General features: G+C 39.0%; 1 pseudogene; it reads left to right on the forward strand.

Annotated features, from left to right (window-relative positions):
• The first annotated feature begins 1,163 nt into the window (after positions 1-1,163).
• The window catches only part of LOC149178423 (transcription factor-like protein DPB pseudogene), a 77,213-nt pseudogene continuing 63,664 nt past the window's right edge, over positions 1,164-14,712 (forward strand).

Raw genomic sequence — 14,712 nt, forward strand, 5'->3', positions numbered from 1 at the left:
CATTCTGAAAGCCTGAACTGAGATCTGTTACCAAAGAGAGTTGCCTTCAAGGACAACACCTGTGCCATAGCTCCAAACCTATGTCATAACGCCAACAGGATCATCAGCCCTTGTAGTATCTTTAGTCACATACCAAACTTCAACAAGCCCGTCATTTCAGATGGATGGGATTTCTCCAATAGTTTCATTTGGAATAAAATATAAGAAGGGTGCCAACAACAAAGTAGCAGATATGCTTTCTCCCCCTCATATTTCTGCATTTGTAGTTTTTCAAACTGTTTCTTTGTCGTTATAAAGTTATGTTGAATAGTATTTTAATGATAATGATTTTAAAGAAATCTATTCAAAACTGGCTCATGGATCGCAGGTGGACAATTATTACTTGCAGGGAAATCTATTGTACCACCTTGGAAAATTGTGTATGCCCAGTAATGAATGGTTTCATGTAATCCGAGAGGCTCATACATCTCTAGTGTCTGGTCATTTTGGCATTCAGAAAAATTTATGTCATTTGCAGAGGTTTTGTTTTTGGCATCATAAGAAAAACATTGTGACTCGATTTGTAAAGGGTTGTGTGTTGTGTTCTATTTCAAAGCCCTCTAATAGAAAACTTGGGCTCTATGCACCACTCTCTATTCTAAGTCGACCATGGGAGAGTGTGTCCATGGAATTTGTAGGAGGTTTACCGATGTCTAGGAAAGGTCACGACTATTCGTATGTTGTTGTGCATAGGTTTAGTAAAATGTGTATTTTAATGCCTTGTAAAAAGTAGGGCACTACTGAGTAGAAATATTTTCTTTTCTTTCAACATGTTTGGGTCCATTTTGGGTTGCGCACATCTATTGTGTCAGATCGAGACTCCCACTTTCTTGGGGAGTTTTGGACCAAATTGTGGAGAATGATGGACACCAAGCTGAAAATAAGTACAACATTTCATCCATAGACCAATGGACAGATAGAGGTTGTCAACCACACCGTGGTACACTTGTTGCGAGGTTATTGTGGGAAACATCCCAAGTTGTGAGATGAACAACTTCCTTATGTGAAACATGCATAAAATTGAGCAACACTTTCATCTACATAGAGCTCATCATTTTAGACATGTTTTGGCTATCTACCCAAAGATCCCTTGGACGTGGTCTTTGGGAAAGAGGAGGATAGCAATGGACGAGATGATAGGGACAAAGAAAGGAAGTTCATTCAATGGATACAGGTAATTCATCAGGCAATGCATGATCAGTTGGAGAAGAGTCAAGCTCAGTATAAAGCTCAAAATGATAAGCACTAAGTTGACCATCAGTTTCAAGTTGGGGACAAGGTATGGATCCATATCAGCAAATATAGGATGAACGGAGAAGGGAAGAAACTAAGACCCATTAGATATAGTCCCTTCACCATATTAGCAAAGATTGGAGACAATGCTTTTCATCTTGACTTTCCTGCTTATATGGAAATGTACTCCATGGTAAATGTGGAAAACCTAAAGCTTTATGAACCTCCATTGATTACGGATATGGAGGAGGTTGCATAGATTCCTACAGTGGATGATTTTTCACCCACGTATCTATATAAGTTGCTCGAAGATATCATACTTGACTGGAGGACTAAAACTTCACAAAGGGGAGATGTGGAGTAAATCCGAGTTGGCTTCAAAGGAATGAATCCAAGCAAAGCTCGATGGATGGAGAAGGAAAAAGTGAGGGAGAAATTTCCTCGTTTACCAATTGACTAAAAAGTCTGCTTGTGGTCCAAAAGCTCTTAGTGGGGAGGATTGATCAAGGTGGATTTTCATAAAAGTACTAGTGGCATGAAAAGAATGCCCAAAACACAAAGTGGTAGAATCTAGATAAGCTTAGCATCAGATTGAAGTGCTCTTCATCCTAATTCCAACGATGCGAACGACACTCAAATATGAGTCCATATGACAAAGTTAGAGCAAGTCAAACTTTTAGTTTGACTTGTCTAGGTAGCAGGGAGAAGATGACATGGCATAGTTTCAGCGAATAAGCGAGTGCCACGTGGGAAGATGCTAGTGGACCCCACATATCGCATATCAATGAAAAGGAGGAGCACTTAAGGAAGAATCAACCCCTGGCATTCCTGGATACAATTGTGATATCTTATATCGTAGACCGGAGGAGTTACAAATTGACCCTGATGGGACTTAGTTGCAATATACATCGCATATTGCAATCACACGAAGGGGCTGGTGCTTGTGATATGGTTCAGGGGAAAAGTGTCTATTGCGATACTGTGATAAGGGGCCTAGACCTGAATGCTATACAGTGTGATTAATAAACCCAGTGGGTCTGCAGGTGTTGCAGAGTGCTAACCATTGTGCCAAGCGTTTCACGTCGATTGCGATAATGCGATGGGAGTGTCGAATGCAAATACATTATGTTATATGGTAAATCTTCCTATTGGGTCCATAGTTATCATAGGATGTTGTGTCTAGACATTGGACTGTCCACTGATAAGCTGGAACCGTTGATGAACTCACCGCCGATAGTCATGCGCCATTGAAATGGTTTCCTCGACAATGGCTTACTATTGCGGAATGGTGGTTGTTGTGAATCATTCAGGCCTACTCCCACTTTCCAACCTTGGGTATTATGTTGAAACTACCCAGATTTTGAGGGATGCTGCCATGATCTTATATATATGACTATTGTGTCGGAGAAAGGCAAGAGAGGATTGGCCGAATACACAAATTTTAGTGCATACAGTAGACCCTGACCCTGGTAGTAGTTTGGAACCTTGCCTTGAGTAGCAGCGAGGTTCCGAGAAGGTTTCAGAAGGCCTAATTATCAAAATTGAGAGTTTGGATAAGCGTTTTTGTACTATTTTATGCTAGGAGTTTAGCGGTTTTGTCTGTTTTCAAATAAAATCTCTTCATTCTCTGCCCATCTATTAGCTTGGACCTATAAGGGTTGTAACTTGTTGTTGTTGTACTTTTGTCTCTTTTATGCGACTAATAAAAGAAGGTCTCCCCACTATTGGTCAAGGCTCGAATACATAGTCCAAATTGGACGAACTCTATAATAAAATCATTGTGTCATGGTTTTCATGTTCTTTTGATTATTTCCTCATTGTTTATGTAATTTTAAGTTCCATGGTTAATTAACTCTGTTATATGTAATTCCGATGCATCTGTAAGTAAAATATACTGGATCACTTAGAGGCTCACTTTAATCATTCCTTCTTTATTAGAATAACTTTGACACAGCTACAATCAAACACTCACTAGGCAGACTTTCTTGCTTTTCCAAAGCACCATTGCATTCCTCTCTCGTGTTGACAGTCAGAGCCAAGGAAAATGTATAAGAATACACGACAATCGGTTTAATACTTTATATGGGGCTCCTATTCCAAACAATGTGAAGTCTAATTGGGACTTCACATTGGGGATACCCCTTGGTTGATGGATTTCCAACACCGTCAACAATTGGTGCTATAAGGAGCACCAAATGACAAGTTAAGCCCATGGAATCTATTTTGAACTTCTTATCTAAAATTGCTAACCCTCAAATCTTACTCCTTGGGTGTTTCTCTAATTTATCCATTTAACAATTTTCAATCCCTAATGAGCCTTTTTATCATTTGTCTCAGTTAAATTTTGATGGTGAGGATGGAACATCCATAACTGCACACATTTATGATTTTCCTAAATTTTGTGAATCTTAGAAAATATATGAAGAAGAGTTTGTTTGTTTTCTTTTATTCCTCACCCATGAAGGTCATGCTAATCGATGGTGTGATACTTTACCACCAATCTCTATCCATTCTTTCCATCATTTCCTCAAGGATATTTATCAATAATTTGATAAGTATGACTACTGTGATGTGTATAAAAGAATCAATCACTTAAGAATGAAGCCTGATGAATCAGTTGAGGATTTATCTAATTGATTCCTTCACCTTTGTTATAAATTTCTTGAAGAAGATGTGGATTGGGATTTCTTTAAACAAAATTTTCGGCATTTGGTTCATGTCTCTTTTCATGGTGAACCTGAAACCCCTGATGTTTCTACTTCCCCAACTCTTGTGAATCATGAGACACATATAATTTCATAGGAGTAATTTACTACTTTTGTTCTTTTTCCTCCTCCTTTTCTAGTGAAAATGAGGGTGTATCCATGCGATAGTAATAAAGTTCAGAAATCTACAAATAAAATTCCTAGTCCATCTTCTAATTTTTCTTCAACTTGTCATGACTCAGATTCAATGGAGGAAATCCCATAATGGCTCATGAAGCCCATGGTGAATACTAACTCCTTAATTTCACAAGATAATGTTACTATTCATAACTATAGTCTCAGCTCTGATATGGATTTATGGTATCCTCTATCATCTACATGCCATGACTCTTTGTACCATCATTCGCTTGATCAACCTGCTCATATAACTAATTTTTCACACACTCTCAATTTTTGTGTTCTTGGTTCAAATTGTGATCAGGTACAAGGAACTCACATTACGCAGGTAGAGTAATAGGAAGGTGAATATTCTTTAAATGTTTCTTCTCCTTTTCAAAATCCTCCATGTGAAGATGATGCACTTCCATTCTTGGATGGTTTTCAATCTACTGATCTCGGTACTGAATCAAATGCAATTAACTCTTTCAATCAATTCATACCCTTGGGCAACAATCATTTTGATGATGATGACTTTGTTGACGTATGTGATCGTGAATCCCCATGTACATCAAATGATCTTTTGGTTTCTCATGAATATGATTAGGTCAAATAAGATGTGCTTCTCAAAACTTCCTCTTCATCTCACAATCCCTTGTGCTCTGATGTTTGTGATGAATCTACATGCGACAGAGATACTCCATGCTCTTTAAGCCTTTCATACAATTAGTTAACGTCTCAATTGGCACAAGGTGGTGAGTTTATGTTAGTGCCTAAATCTACCTCAGGCTAAGAAAGGTAGGACCTAGGGTAACATCAAACCACACTTAACCTAGTAGCTAGCCCTACTAGGTCAAGAGAGGGCTCTCTCCTTGTCAATCTCAGAAAACATGGCCAATGAAATCTTGAGATGACTGATGTAATGACTGATTTTAGGCTAGGTATGTGTACAAAGGCGTTTGATTAAATATGATGATGTTTTGTTGGCTCAAATGGAAAGGCAGATCTGGGTTTGGGGAATGAGGCTCAGTTTTGCAGAGATCTCTATGGGGCAAGGTAGGCAACTGATTTGGCACTTCAAAATGAATGAAATGGAGGGATTTACATAGGTGAGGAGTTGAAGAGGGTAAGAAGACCTCAGGGATCCTCTTCAAACAGCTAAAAACATAGATAACTAAGCAAACCCAAGGTAGAGCACTACAATTTCAATGGATTCTACCTTTATCCTTTTTTGTTTTAGTTAAGAATAAGCAAGAGAGATAATGGCATACATAAACACATATAAAATTACAATTTACAAAAGGAAACACAATACCAAGGAAAGATGCCACATGAATCCCATAAAGTGCTGCAAACCCTGGTCTATTCCTTAGCCAAAACTACTGAGATGAGTATACAATCTTCCAAGTTTTCTCAAAAGTCCAACCATGCTAATGACTGAAAAATCACAAGATATAGGCAACCAAAAACTCATCCTAGCCTCTAGGGGTCAAGCTCATAAGATTAGGAGCTGTTCCAACAAAATCTAAACTGAGAACTAAAAAGTAGGCAGTGGAATAGCTTGCCTCTAAAAACTAGGAAACCAATTCATTCAGTTGCAAACTACCTTTTGATGGATGAATCTACCTCTAAGAGTGAAAATGTAGCATAATTATATCAAAATCCATCAATTTACATTAAATTACATCATAAGTTTGACATTAAGAAAGAGAAAAGTCAAACTGTCAAGGAACTAGGCAAAAAACAGAGTATTCTTGGTCAAACTGGACAAAATTTCCCCAATGTGCCGCGCTGATTTCTCTATGCATAGTTCCTGTTTGCAGCCACTTTTGGAGGCTTTCCCAGTGTCCAAATTTGCTCCAAGTGCACTTTTTGGAATGGTCTACCTATCTACTTTCCAAACAAGTGGAATTTTTGAATTTGGCCTCCATTTGCCCCTCCAAAACGGAATTCTCCCAACACTGCTTCCTGTGTGTCAAAATAGGGGCAGTAAGGTCATTTTTTGGTTGTTTTGATCTTTTTGGGGGCTCAAAACCTGTCAAAATTTCTTGGCCACTGGTAGGAATGCATATTTTTTCAAGACAAATATAAAAATGCTTCGTTTTCATCATTTGGAGGTTTCCATCAAAAGCAAGCACCAGGTGGCGCAGTGCATTGGGCAGAAAATTCTGTGTTTTGGCCCAAAAATTTCAAAAATGCAAAAAGTGTCCCAAATTTTTTGAAATTTTGGCTGAGTGTTCTCCATCAAGTGATGTGTTGGGCCAAGGAAGCCTCAGCCAATATCTAAAGTCTATCTTGCTCCTTTTGCCTCCTTGATGCCCTTTTCAACTTTGCTTTCAAGGTTCTGATTCTTGCCTTATAACTTTTATTTCTCGCCATGTAATGATAGGCTATATGCCTCAACATTGTTTTCTCCCTGTTGGCCTTCTCTAACAACTTTTCCAAGTGGATATTATATTTCTCAAGACAAGACTCACGATCAGCATTGATTTCTTGCTCAAGTGATGTGAACTTCACCTTCCTCCTTTTGGTAGCTTGCTGGTTTTCTCGTATGTTTTTAAGCTCCATAATTGTTTGTTGATCATCTAGTTGCTTGTTTCTTTACTCCAAGTACTTTATTATCCACTTAGCTCTTTCTGAGTTGAGGGACAGAGCATTGATGTCCGCCTGTTGCTCTTGGATGACCTCCTTGAGCTTTGAGCTTTGTGAGCCTAAATCTGTGTCATCATCCTGAATGAGAATGAAATTGGTCTCCTGCTCACCTGAAGGCCCCTCATCATGTAATGGCCTCTTGCCCTTGTCCTTAACTTGTTGTGCTGATGAAGGAAGCAAGACCCCTTCCACCCCGGGTGGAGATAATACTCGCTTTTCTACTACAAACAAGCGTCTAGTGCCCTTTTGATAGGTGACAAACACTGGCACACTAGCGGTCTATGTCTCATGACCCTCTTTCTAATGTGAAGGTCTGCCTATCTCATGAAACATCTCTAGAGGTACCTGAGGAGGTGTGAAGAACTCATGAGAAATGAAATCCTCCAATGAGATGCCCTGCAAACCAAGTTGATGCATGACCACAATTTTGATGAGTGCAAAATGATATATATTGTTAAACTGCTGCTAAGGAGTCTTCTGTTGTACTAGGGTGGTCATCTTCTCAATATTTCGGCACATGAAGTAGGGGAGATTCATCATTCTCACCCCGGTAAAGTGCATTAACAATCTAATATGATAGGCATATAGGCGAGAAAACTGGCCCTCACAGCTAAAATACTTCATTATCAATTTCATCAAAGGAGCATATGAATCTTTCAGGTACCGAAAGGGAAAGACTCTGCTGAGTTGTCTCAAATAACCGGGCTTGATGTATGGTTCATAATGTTCCCTGTCAATCTGCTGCCTTTTATTCCACTGCTCTCTGATATTAGGAATGCTGGTTGCTAGAGAAATAGACTTCGGTGTCAAGGTGAATGCCACACCAGCTAGAGTGGCTTGGCCATTATGTAGATGAAGCACAAACAACCAGGCTAACTCATGATGATACTGGACTCTGGCAACCATCTCACAGAACTGATAATAGGATTGGTGTTGGAAGCATGTGATAGCAAGAGGGCAGGCCTGCAACTTGGCAAGTGAAGTAGGCTCCTCTCGTATATGTTTTCCACCCTTGTGAGGTCTCCTTGGTGCATGAATTTTTGTAGGAGAGTCACTATGTGTCTCTTCATCTTGGTCATATGAAGGATCAGATTCCATGCTTGCTAGTGTGTGAGTTTTCTTCATGAGTATGAAGAGATTTATGGTGTTTTTAGTTTTCTACCACCAAGGGTAAGAATGTATGAGGGATTGTGGAGGGAGAGGGTATGAGGGGTTTTGGGACTATTATGACAAGTTTTTTTTTTGGGAAATAGGGGATTAGGGAATAATATGGAAGCTTTAGGGACAACAATTAGGTTTTTGGGATTTTGTAGTTAGGAGTTGGGAAAATGGGAATTGGGGATAGGGATGAATGATTTTTTTTAGGAATATGGGAGTTAGGGAATGGGTGGATAAGCTGGGAAAATAAACGAAGGAGTGAAAAAGTGACCCTAGGCAATGGTTTTGGAGAAATGGCAAGGAAATAGGGTTTGGGTTTTTCACACAACCACCATATATTTTTTAATAAAAACTCCTTCACTAGCAAGGAAAAGGGCTTGACTTACTTGCACACTAGAAGATTTGAGCGATTTTGGAAATTTGAGGGAGTTTTTGAGGAAATCAGGCTTGGTAGCTTTATGTGCCATGCCTCCTGTGTGTGCTGCACTAGTACAAATTTAACACTGAAGGAGGCAACCTAGTGTGCCTCGCCACTTGTATCTGCCGCGCCTCTCACCCAGTGCGCCATGCCTCCAAATTTGCACAGTTTTTCTCCAAGCTTGCTTCTTTTGCTCAACACGTCCTTCACTTTGCCCAATCTTTGTTCTTTGAATGAAAATGAGCTTTTGAATTGAGAAAAATGATTTATATACAAGAGCTTTTAATTTTTGATTCATAAAACCCACTTTTATAATGTTTGCAATGTAACTTTACTTTTTCAACTCTGTTTTTTGAGTAGTTTACTTTAGTTGTGCTTTTGATGAACTGAATGACTTGATTTTTTTGTTTGCCTTGTAGGGGATGGAGCTGCTGAAGCTTGACAAGGTGACCAGGGTTGCCATTGAAGTGATTTACATATATGAGAACTGAAATTACATGAATTTATACAACAAAAACCTAAAATACTCTGTTTTTCTTCTCACAAATATTTCTAGGAAAAATACATTTTTGAGCATGAGATTATGAATTTTATTGGTACTGGAACTTTATTCAACCTCCTCATGTGCCTACTGACTGTTATTAGACATTTTGAAGACCTTTTTGATGAAACCCTAGAAATGACTCTTGCAAATTTAAAGACAAAAGGTGACTGCAAATGATCTTGATGAATGGAAATGGGTCAGTAGGTAAAGGACATGAGGGAAAATGTACAACAAGCCACTACTGTTATATGATCCATGCTCCTAATGGAATGCATGACTGAGAAAGACACCTAATATGCAATGCAACAAGAGAATTTGATCTCTCACAGAGGGATGAAGATACTGAAACTAACATTCGCTCCAATGGGGATGGTAGCTCCTTGGAGGTGCCAAGAACTGTAGATCTTTGGGAGAGCAGACAAGTGCCTTCATCCATTGGGAAATGGAGTTAATAACTTGAAAACACCCAAAAACCAATTACTATGAAACTTTGACTCAAGACTCATAGTTGAATTGATTAATTCAAAACTGAAACAAGACTCTCAAAAGCTGAAACTGGACACTCAGCTGAAACTATCTTTAAACTGAACTTACTAAAACAAAAAATGACTCAAGATTGACTTAACTGAAACAAGTACTTACAAAGCTTTCAAAGGGTAGTAGTCCATCGAGATTTGAGGGCTTCAAATCATGACGAAAACTACTTACTTACTGATGACATATGTACAATCATGTGAAGTGGGCCTTCCAATGTAACCAATCCATCAGATGGCTACTCAATGAAATTCTGCTCTCTTTCCTCGAGAAGGCAGAACGATGTACATGTAGGCAACTCACAATAACACTTGAAACAAAGGCTTATGCTAACAAACCAGCCAACATTCATCTTCTCTAGTGCTTGCAAAAGAATGCCGAAAGGATCTTGAAAATCCTGAAGCACTAGCTTGTCTTGAGATCCAACAGCAAAAATACAAGTACTTCCTTTATTCTGATCTAAAAGAACAGTTGGTTGCTAATTGATAGTAACTGACTTGAATTCTAGAATATTGTGTCTCTCAGATTCACATTTCTCGATTTCATGGTCTAGGTCATTCTTAAACAGAAAACAATCTTCAAGATTATCAAACATGACAGCCTTATCATCTTCATGAAAGAAAATATTATCTGTTCGTTGATCTATAAATCTAATTTCAAGACTGTCATCATTTTCAAAAGAAGAAGAAGTTTCACCGACACCTTCTTGACCATGTGCACACTGCAGACCTGCATTAGCTTGGGCTGGAACCTGACTTTTCACAAGTAGATATATATTATCTTCAGACAGAGGAGATAATACTTTTTGCTTTGTTTTGCTCAAGTGATTATTGTCTTCTTGAAATAACACTTCAAAACATGAAATACCTAAATGACAGTCCTTAATTCCCTGATCTTCTGAAATTTTAAAACATTGTTGATCATCTTCATATGGCATAGCAATCAAATTATCACTAACCACTGAGTTATCGAAAGAAGATTTTTCACATACTTGAACAAAGATCTCATCTTGTTTTTCATAAAATGACTAGATTACCTCCTCATGAAGGCTTTGTTCTAATGAAATGAGAACACTTGGGTCAATAACTCTATCTTCTTCATTCCAGATGATCACAATAGCAGAGCTTTCCTCCATGGGATTCAGAACAAGGTTGTCTTCATCATCACGATCTGAATCTAGATCTGAAATAGCTGACTTGACTTTATCACATTCTGAAATTGAAACTTGACTTTCCTGCATGCTGTCTTCTTCTATGGATAGATCTGAAATAAAACCTTCTCTTTTATCATTTTCCACCGCCCTAAGATCTTGATCCTGCTGCAAAGTTTCTTGAGCATCGTGATGAGTATCCTCTAAGTTCTCTTTATGCTGCTGAAATGGATTTTCGTACAGAGCCTCCATGATCTCATCATCCATGAAGTCATCATCTTCATAAAATTTCTCAAGATTTTTAATAAAACTATAAACATGTTTACAACAGTCATGAACTAAGGTTAAGGATGGATAAGATTCTTTATACCTCTCAAAGAACATGGTATGAAAATCCTTCAAACAGTAAATACAAGCAGGCGGTAAAATTTCATACCAAGATCAGGCTTCACCTTCCAGAGTGGCCATGAGTATCTTCATCAAACAATCTTCAGGAAAATCAACTTTCAACTTTTGAATATGTGTGTGAAATCTAACTAGATGTAAAGCACATCCTTCCTATCATCATCTTTAAACATAGGAAAATTCCTTTGCCAATATACCTTAGGAATTTTATTTGGGAAACCTGGAATGTGATCTCGGCTCATGGGAGCATACCTTCGATCCAGCAAAACCATTTTGATAACAATGAATTCACCAAGAAATTCTTCAGGCTACTGGTTCTTGAAGAGTGGAGTTGCCATAAAAATTCTAAAGCTTGGGATTCTTTGACACTGAAGTCGCTAGGAGAATGTTTCAACCTTCATATGTGTCTAATTGTTGTCCACCATCAACAATCAGATCTAACTTGATTCATGTACTGGGGAAATTTGCAAGTCAGATGTTTAGCTTATAAGACTAGACCGGAGATTGACTGAAGTTTCTTTTATCTACTTATGCACTCACAAAGCAATGTGTAGTTGAAGGCTTCCTGGCAGAACTTCAGGCTCCGTCTGTAGTTTATAAAGCAAGAACACTAACAAACAAATAAGCTTCTCTTTCCCAGTATTGTCGCCACTATGTTAGTGCCCAAATCTACCTTAGGTTGAGAAAGGTAGGATCTAGGGTAACATCAAACCATGCTTAACCTGGTAGCTAGGCCTACCAGGTCGGGAGAGGGCTCTCTCCTTGTCAATCTTAGAAAATATGGCCAATGAAAGCTTGAGATGACTGATGTAATGACTGATTTTAGGCTAGGTATGTTTACAGAGGTGTTTGGTTGAATATGATGATGTTTTGTTGACTCAAATGGAAAGGCAGATCTGGGTCTGGGGAATGAGGTTCAGTTTTGCAGAGATCTATATGGGGAAAGGTAGGAAACTGATTTGGCACTTCAAAATGAATGAAATGGAGGGATTTAGATAGGTGAGGAGTTGAAGAGGGCAGGGATCCTCTTCAAACATCTGAAAACATAGATAACTAAGCAAACCCTAGGTAGAGCATTGCAATTTCAATGGATTCTACCTTTATCCTTGTTTGGTTTTAGTTAAGAAGAAGTAAGAGAGATAATTGCATAAATAAACACATATAAACTTACAATTTACAGAATGAAACACAATACCAAAGCAAGATGCCACATGAATCCCATAAAGTGCTGCAAACCCTGGTCTATTCCTTAGCCAAAACTGCTGAGATGAGTATACAATGAAGCTTCCAAGCTTTCTCAAAAGTCCAACCATGATAATGACTGAAAAATCACAAGATATAGGCAACCAACAACTCATCCTAGCCTCTAGGGGTCGAGCTCATAAGATTAGGAGCTGTTCCAACAAAATCTAAACTAAGAACTAAAAAGTAGGCAGTGGAACAGCTTGCCTCTAAAAACTAGGAAATTGATTCATTAAGTTGCAAACTAACTTTTGATGGATGAATCTACCTCTAAGAGTGAAAATGTAGCATAATTACATCAAAATCCATCAATTTACATTAAATTACATCATAATTTTGACATTAAGAAAGAGAAAAGTCAAACTGTCAAGGAACTAGGCGAAAAACAGAGTATTCTTGGTCAAACTCGGCAAAATTTCCCCAATGCACCGCGCTGATTTCTCTATGTGTAGTGCCTGTTTGCAGCCACTTTTGGAGGCGTTCCCGATGTCAAAATTTGCTTCAAGTGTGCTTGTTGGAAATTTCTACCTATCTACTCTCCATAACGAGTAGAATTTTGGAATTTAGCCTCCATTTGCCCCTCCAAAATGGAGTTCTCCCAACACTGCTTCATGTGTGTCAAAATAGGGGCAGTAAGGTCATTTTTTGGGTGTTTTTGACCTTTTTGGGGGCTCAAAATCCGTCGAAATTTCTTGGCCACTGGTAGGTATGCATATTTTTTCAAGAAAAATCTAAAAATTCTGAGTTTTCATCATTTGGAGGCCTCCATCAAAAGCGAGCGCCAGGTGGCGCGACGCATTGGGCAGAAAATTCTGTGTTTTGGCCCAAAAATTTCAAAAATGCAAAAAGTGTCCCAAATTTTTTGAAATTTGGGCTGAGTGTTCTCCATCAAGTGCTGTGTTGGGCCAAGGAAGCCTCAGCCAATATCTGAAGTCTATCTTTTTCCTTTTGCCTCCTCGATGCCCTTTTCAACTTTGCTTTCAAGCCTCTGATTCTTGCCTTGTAACTTTTATTTCTCGCCATGTAATGATAGACCATATGCCTCAACATTGTTTTCTCCTTGTTGGCCTTCTCTAACAACTTTTCCAAGTGGATATTACCTTTCTCAAGCCAAGACTCATGATCAGCGTTGATTTCTTGCTTAAGTGATGTGAGCTTCACCTTCCTCCTTTTGGTAGCTTGCCGGTTTTCTCGTATATTTTTAAGCTCCATAATCATTTGTTGATCCTCTCGTTGCTTGTTTCTTTGCTCCAGGTACTTTATTATCCACTTAGCTCTTTCTAAGTTGAGGGACAAAGCATTGATTTCCGCTTGTTTCTCTTGGATGACTTCGTTGAGCTTTGAGCTTTGTGGGCCTAAATCTGTGTCATCATCCTGAATGAGAATGAAATTAGTCTCCTGCTCACCTGAAGGCCCCTCATCATGTAATGGTCTCTTGCCCTTGTCTTGAACCTACTGTGCTGATGAAGGAAGCGAGACCCCTTCCACCCTTGGTGGAGATAATACTCGCTCTTCTGCTGCAAACAACCGTCTAGTGCCCTTTTGATAGGTGACAAACACCTGCACACTAGCGGTCTGTGTCACATGACCCTCCTGTTGATGTGAAGGTCCGCCTGTCTCATGAAAAGTCTTTAGAGGTACCTGAGGAGCTGTGAAGAACTCATGAGAAATGAAATCCTCTGAAGAGATGCCCTGCAAACCAAGCTGATGCATGACCACAATTTTGATGAGTGCAAAATGATATATACTATTAAACTATTGCTGAGGAGTCTTCTATTGTACTAGGGTGGTCATATTCTCAATATTTCGGCACATAAAGTAGGGAAGATTCATCATTATCACCCTGGTAAAGTGCATTAACAATCTAATATGATAGGCATATAGGCGAGAAAACCGGCCCTCACAGCTGAAATATTTCATTATCAGTTTCATCAAAGGAGCATATGAATCTTTCAAGTACCGAAAGGGAAAAACTCTGCTGAGTTGTCTCAAATAATTGGGCTTGATGTATGGTTCATAATGTTCCCTGTCAATCTGCTGCCTTTTATTCCACTGCTCTCCGATATTAGGAATGCCGATTACTAGAGAAATAGACTCCGGTGTCAAGGTGAATGCCACACCAGCTAGAGTGGCTTGGCCGTTATGTAGATGAAGCACAAACAACCGGGCTAACTCATGATGATACTGGACTCTGGCAACCATCTCATAGAACTGATAATAGGATTGGTGTTGGAAGCATGTGATAGCAAGAGGGCAGGCCTGCAGCTCGGCAAGTGAAGTAGGCTCCTCTCGTATATGTTTGCCACCCTTGTGAGGTCTCCTTGGTGCATGCATTTCTGTAGGAGAGTCACTGTGTGTCTCTTCATCTCGGTCATATGAAGGATCAGATTCCATGCTTGCTAGTGTGTGAGTTTTCTTGATGAGTATGAAGATATTTATGGTGTTTTTAGTTTTCTACCATCAATGGTAAGAATGT

The sequence above is a fragment of the Pinus tabuliformis genome, chromosome 4_1, assembly GCF_031772625.1.
Source record: "Pinus tabuliformis cultivar Carrire ecotype Pingquan chromosome 4_1, CPIR1, whole genome shotgun sequence".
Taxonomy (NCBI): domain Eukaryota; kingdom Viridiplantae; phylum Streptophyta; class Pinopsida; order Pinales; family Pinaceae; genus Pinus; species Pinus tabuliformis.